The sequence below is a fragment of the Oryctolagus cuniculus genome, chromosome 17, assembly GCF_051225735.1.
Source record: "Oryctolagus cuniculus isolate XC-2025 breed Fujian yellow rabbit chromosome 17, ASM5122573v1, whole genome shotgun sequence".
Classification (NCBI taxonomy): Eukaryota; Metazoa; Chordata; class Mammalia; order Lagomorpha; family Leporidae; genus Oryctolagus; species Oryctolagus cuniculus.
The window spans coordinates 68,957,235-68,963,974 of NC_142883.1; the positions used below are offsets into that span (position 1 = coordinate 68,957,235).

Genomic DNA, 6,740 nt, shown 5'->3' on the forward strand with positions numbered 1-6,740 from the left:
CTATCTACTGGTTCATTCAACAAATAGCTTCAATGGACAGAGCTGGGCCTGTCTGAAGCTAGGAGCCAGCAGCTTCTTCTGGGCACAGGAGACCAAGTACGTTATTTAGCACATAGAATAAGTATTAGGTATTATTGTTAGTATTGAATAATAACAGAAATATACTAGGTGATAAGCTTTAAAATGCAAATTGACATTAAGAAGCCTAATATGAAATTTCTACATTTATGAAAATAGTCTAAATTTTCTCACCACTAACTTTATACTCAATAAAATATTTTGACCTTATATCAAAAATAAATGCATAAATGTTCTCATAAAAATTAATTGCTGCATTCTAAGATCCCTCTAATTCTAAATGTCTGTGACTGTTAAATCATTAGCATTTATTGACTTCTTTTCACCTAAGAAAGCATCATAATTCACACTTACTTGACTTTTCCATATCAATACATGCTTTTGCAAGAGTCATATAATGTATGTAGGGTATATACCTTGCTTCCAGTAAAGTTGCCGTGCTTAGTCCTTTAAGCCATGAACAAGACAGTTTCAGTTCTTCAGCATTACACAAAGCTGTAAATTCCAGTAGCGTAGCAGAGGTATTATCAGTATATACAAAAGAAGATAGAGGTTTACAAAATTTTTGGAAAGGCATTAGTATAGTAAATAAATATATTTATTTCTAAAGTTATTTATAACATTTGAATATTTAGAACTGGAAAACTAAGCATGTCCTGGCCAATATAGAACTCATTTTCCATCTTATGATACCAAAATAATTGGGGTTATAAGGTAAAAATAAAGTCACACATGCAGAAATTTTAAGCAAAACAGAATATAGACGGTGTATTTGTGTCATCTATAATCAAACACATAACAACATACAATATTCCAGTAAATGATTTCTGAATATTTTTATGTTTCATTGATGAATGAATTTCCTTTTCACTGTACAACAGTTATTCCCCTTTCCATACAAGTGAAAATGATGTTTCTTTTTTTTTTAAGATTTATTCTGTTTATTTGAAAGACAGAGCCACAGACAGAGGTAGAGACAGAGAGAAAGAGGTCTTCCATCCACTGGCTCACTCCCTACATGACTGCAATGGCCGGTGCTATTGCCAATCCAAAGCCAGGAGCCAGGAGCCTCCTCCAGGTCTCCCACATGGGTACAGGGGCCCAAGGACTTGAGCCATCCTCCACTGCCATCCTAGGCCACAGCAGAGAGCCAGACTGGAAGAAGAGCAGCTGGGACTAGAACCAGTGCACACATGGGATGCCGGTGCTCCAGGCCAGGGTGTCAACCCACTGAGCCACAGCGCTGGCCCCAAAAATGATGCTTCTTTAAAATAAATTGATGAAGTAATTCTATAAAATATATGAATGTTAATTAATCTATCAGAATTTATTTACATACAGACACACAGAAAATAAGTGCTTTTACATCTTATACTGATCATGATAGTACAGAACTTGATATATTGTGCAAAGTATTCTACAGTTACTTACAATCCCTATAGCCTTACATATGGAATAATCTGCTTGGTTAGAGAACTTCCCAGCATCTTTTACCTACACAGCATTTAACATTAGCTTCTTGAACCCCTCCACTTCTCTTCTTCCTTACTCTGAGTCCCAATCAATACAGGAACATGGTTATGGAATCACTCTTTTGCTGAGTTCTGGGAAGATAAAGAAATTAATGAGCAAACAGAATTGTACACAAAGACCAAGACAAACCACAGGTGGTCATCTGACCAAGTGAACTACATGCTCTGTCTTTTAATGCTTTTCTTTTCTTGCTTAAAAAGAGATCAAGGCTATTGCTATCTTTGATAACTAAGGAGAAGATACACAAGTGGTCAAGAAAAGTGAGTCAATAAGACACCGGAGCTAAGACAAAATCCCAGAAAATAATAATTCAAAACAAATTGCCATGCACTCCCTTCACAGTTCCTGAAATAACAATGAAATAGAGCAAATATAAAATTAGAAAATAAAAAACCTCATGGCATTTTAAGGAATTTTAACCTTTGTATAACATAAATGATTAAAAATATTTAAACAGAGAAGACAGTTAATTTTTTTAGAAATCAGAAGAGAGAAATACTATTTAAGAATTACTGTGACAACACACAAAAGGGATGGAAAATTGTTACCGCAACTAGCATAGTGATTGAGAGTATAAAAATGGGGGAAATATGACCTACAGAGTAAAACTGGATCAGTGAAAAAAAAAATGGATCATAAAGAATAGGAATGAAACTAATGGAAACAATGAGTAGCGAAAAGTTTGGGAGAAAAAAGCATGGTTTGTTGAAATATATTAATGAAAGAATTACATATAAACTCCAGCAAACAATAGCACATGGATAATTAAAACCAGAGTCATAGCCAAACTCAGAACAAGCAAAAACATTCCACTTTCAAACACTCAAGCTTAAAATCCCCATAAATATTACATCATTCTTATTATTCAAAGTTTCATGACATTTCAATACAAATTAACATTTTCCAGTCTAAGATGTGAACTTTTCATATACTTCTGAGATTAGGATGTGCTAGCAAATGATGGCATGCCATCATTGAAAGGCTTTTGATTTTTTTGTGTTTAAAAGAAGATATATTTTACTATGGTAACATGAAATTAATAAAACAGCTATCCCTGAAGCATACTAATCTTTTAGTTTAAAAATATTTGCATTTTTCAGTTAATGCCAATTCTGATATTTCTTTCAACCAAGATATAGGAAGATGATCAGCTACTGCAAGAACATGACAAACCAAATCTACCTTTTGAAATCCTTAAAAGAAAGCCTGTCTGCTTCTCCTTGGGCTCCTGCAGCTTTTCCATAAGAAAACCATTCAGTGATATGTTGATGGTCATGAGGCACATTACACCCTGGGTGGTGAGGGGCCCCCAGAAGGGGGTGATCCCTAGCTTGAGAAGTGAAGAGAGCAACCCGCACCTCTGCTTGGGGCAGGGAAAAGGAAAATAGGACAACACGCACGAGTGTGAATGCTTTCTCCTTGAGTCCTTGGCTGATGGAGGGAAGGACACTCAAAAGCCCTGCTGCTGGCATTGCCACACTCAGACTGGCAGCCCTCAGCCTCCAGAGCCTGGTGCACTCACCACCATTATCAGCCTGGAAGAGGGGCCAGGTGCTCTGGTTCTGGAACTCTCACCAGGTATTGCAGAGCTCTCTGACCAGTGGCTCCTTCAGCTGCCCCGTGGCCGTGTCCAGCTCATAACCAGCAGGATGCAGCACCACTGCTTCTTCCCCGCCTCTCATGTAGTCACAGCACCCAGGGGCTGCCTGCCCAGTTCCACTGTAGCATGGGCAGCTTGGGCAGCGTGGCCAGCAGCACTCAGAGGTTCCTCTCCTTGCCCTCTACCCAGCTCCAGGGCTTGGGTCAGAGGGCATTTGTGCCTCTGGTCAGGTTTGTGGTTTCTGGCCACTGCCTGTGGATCTTGGCAGCAAAGCCATGATTAGAGGTGGATCTGCAAAGTGGCTCTGAGATTTTCACATTCTGGGTGGTGCTGGGTGCACAGAGGCCCTCTCCTCTTGGCCACATCAAAGTGAAGCCCCATGCAGGGTTGGGCTTCAGTGGTGCATTGGCTTTGGGAGGTGGGTTGGCCTGGGGAACACAGGACACGCCCTGGACTGTCAGCCACCTTGTGGGCCAGCCACCTCAGAGGCTGGAGCTGAGGCACCAAGGTCAGCAGTGTGGTCCAGGCTCTGAGATTAGATGCAACAACTCTCAGGGCTGCCGTGGTATCTGGGCCTCCCAGCAGGTCCCTGCAGCTGGGGGATGCCTCATCTTGCCAGACCCTGCCTACAGATTTTCCTATGTGCCCAAGTCTGTGTTGCAAGACAGGGTCCTGGTGTCTCCCTGCTCCATGCCTGGCCATTTTCTTGAATGGATTTACTGATGTGTACATGGCTGTTTAATTTTCTGGTTTTGTGTTGATCTGAAACCATGTGCTATGGAATTACAGGGATTTATTATACTTGCCCAGAGTAACCGAATTGCAGATTGTAAAAATTCACCCAAATATTTATTTTAAACACACAATTCAAGATTTTAGATGGTTTCCTTTTTAGATGTTTAAGAACAATTTTGGTAGCAACTTTGTTTTGACAAAAATACACTTTGAAATTTCCATCCCGCACAAATTGATATAGTATAAAATGGGTGTTGTGGCTGATGTTCTCATTTGTTTGCTGCTGACATTGTAAGTTCATGAAAACTGAGCATTTCAAGTGGTAAAACCCACTGGATTCTGTGAGAGATGGAACTCACTTGTGCTTTTCATTCCTTTCCAGCAGATGTCTCCCAGACTTGTTTCCATTACAGAAAAGATTCCTTTCATGCTTCATTTTATGTTTGCAGGTGAGAATGCAGCTTTTGCTTTACAAATACATCACTCCTGGTAAGGGCCAATAAAGGGAGGAATGGATAAATACTGAGATCCCTTTCCATGCCAGCTTAGTAAAATAGAAATAAACAGAAAATCAATGTCAGTTAAGAAATTTTTTCCCAATGCAATGAGGTTTTTATACATATTACATAAATATACTTATATGCATATATATGGTATATTTTATTTATACACATATATTTACACACATAAATTTATATACATGAATTATATTTTATATATGTATATACATATTATATATAATAAGAGAACAAGCAGTTGGCCAAAGCAAATACAGTGCTGATCTCAAGTGATGGGTTCAGAGTGCTAACTTGTGCTTTATATCTCAACATATCAACTGTACTCTTTTGTATGCATCAAATGTTACATAAGAATGTAAAATTAAAGCAACAAGAAAACAGTTTATGTGTTTGGTGTTTACAAAACAGGAATAACTATAAGAGAAGTAAGCATTAGTAATATGGAGAAGTACAAATTTATTATTTATGAATGGTTCAAAGAATTATAAAGCCCACTATTAATAGGATAACCACACATGTGAATTATCACTTAGCTACATGGAGTGAAATGGAAGTTACATATTTATATTAAAATACACATTCAAACACTTAATAGTCTCTCTCAAGTGCTCACCATACACTGCTTCAAAAGCAGGAGGCATGAAGCTGTACTATTTAGAATACACATAACACACATAAATATCTCAAGCATAAAAACTGTACCTAATTTGCCATAATAAATTTTCTTTCTCCAAATATTTAGGTTTGAACTCAAGAAAAGCAAATATTGAACACCAATGATTTCATACTATGAAAATATAAACAGGTTAACAACAGTTGTAAAAATCCTGAAAAATGTGGAGTTTATGGAATGAAAAATTCATTTCATAAAAAAGGTCATAGCAGATCTATTTCATTATGGCTCTCAAGTTTTAAGAATTAAAATTTGCTACATGCAAGCTGCAAGTTAAGCCAGAACAAACATGTGAAAACATCTAAAGACATTTGTAGTTTGTACTATGAACTTCACAATTTAAAGAGGTTTAAATTGTTAAAAATAAAAACATAAAGGAGAGGTCAACTTAGTGTCATAGCAAAGCCACCATCTATGATATCTGCAATGCATATGGGTGCCAGTTTGTATCCTGGCTGCCCCAGTTCTTTTTTCTACATATTTTTAAGATTTATTTATTTTATTTATTTTTATTTTTTTATTTTTTTTGACAGGCAGAGTGGACAGTGAGAGAGAGAGACAGAGAGAAAGGTCTTCCTTTTGCTGTTGGTTCACCCTCCAATGGCTGCCACGGCCGGCGCACGGCAGCCAGTGCACGGCGCTGATCCGAAGCCAGGAGCCAGGTGCTTCTCCTAGTCTCCCATGGGGTGCAGCGCCCAAGGACTTGGGCCATCCTCCACTGTACTCCCTGGCCACAGCAGAGAGCTGGCCTGGAAGAGAGGCAACGGGACAGAATCTGTGCCCCAACTGGGACTAGAACCCGGTGTGCCAGTGCCGCAAGGTGGAGGATTTGCCTAGTGAGCCGCGACGCCGGCCAAGATGTATTTATTTATTTAAGAGGCAGAGTTACAGAGAGAGAGGCCTTTTGTCCACTGGTTCATTCCCCAAATGGCCACAATGGTCAGAATTGGGATGATCCCAAGCTAGGATCTAAGATCTTCCTCTGGGTCTCCCAAGTGTATGCAGGGGCCCAAGCACATGGGCCATCTTTCATTGCCTTTTCTGGTCATCAGCAGAGAACTGGATGGGAAGTGAAGCAGCCAGGAATTGAACTGGTGCCCATATGAGATGTCTGTCCTGCAGGTGGAGACATAACCTCCTATGCCATATCCCCTGCCCCCTGACTACTCCACTGCTGATTCAGCTCCTTGATAATGGCTAAGGAAAACAGTAAAAGATGATTCCAGTAATTGGGCCCCTGCCACCCATGTGGCAGCCACTCATTCTGAAGGAGATCTTGGCTCCTGGCTTCAGCCAGGTGCAGCTCTAACCAGTGCAGCCATCAGAGGAGTGAAAAAGTGGGTGGAAGCTCTCTCTCTCTGTCTCTCCCTCTCTCTCTCTGTATCTTTCAAATAAACAAATAAACTTTAATAAAAACATACAGATGACCAAAATTAATTATTAATCAGTTATTATTTTTTCATATTGATAATGATATTGGTCATAATGATCATGCTTTATTGAAAAACAATAACTGGGTTGACAAACATGAAGAAGTTTATTCTCATACACTGTTGGTAAATTAAATGGGTGCATTAGTAAGATATGCTCAAATTTGAAATAT

General features: G+C 39.1%; 1 long non-coding RNA gene across 1 annotated transcript; it reads right to left on the reverse strand.

Moving 5' to 3' along the window:
* Positions 1-1,292: 1,292 nt before the first annotated feature.
* On the reverse strand, positions 1,293-4,538 carry LOC103346818 (uncharacterized). Its single transcript, XR_016223750.1, has 3 exons — positions 4,306-4,538; positions 2,794-2,971; positions 1,293-1,682 (listed from the first exon to the last, which is right to left on the reverse strand). It is a non-coding gene; the product is annotated as an uncharacterized LOC103346818 (long non-coding RNA).
* Between the last annotated feature and the right edge of the window lie 2,202 nt (positions 4,539-6,740).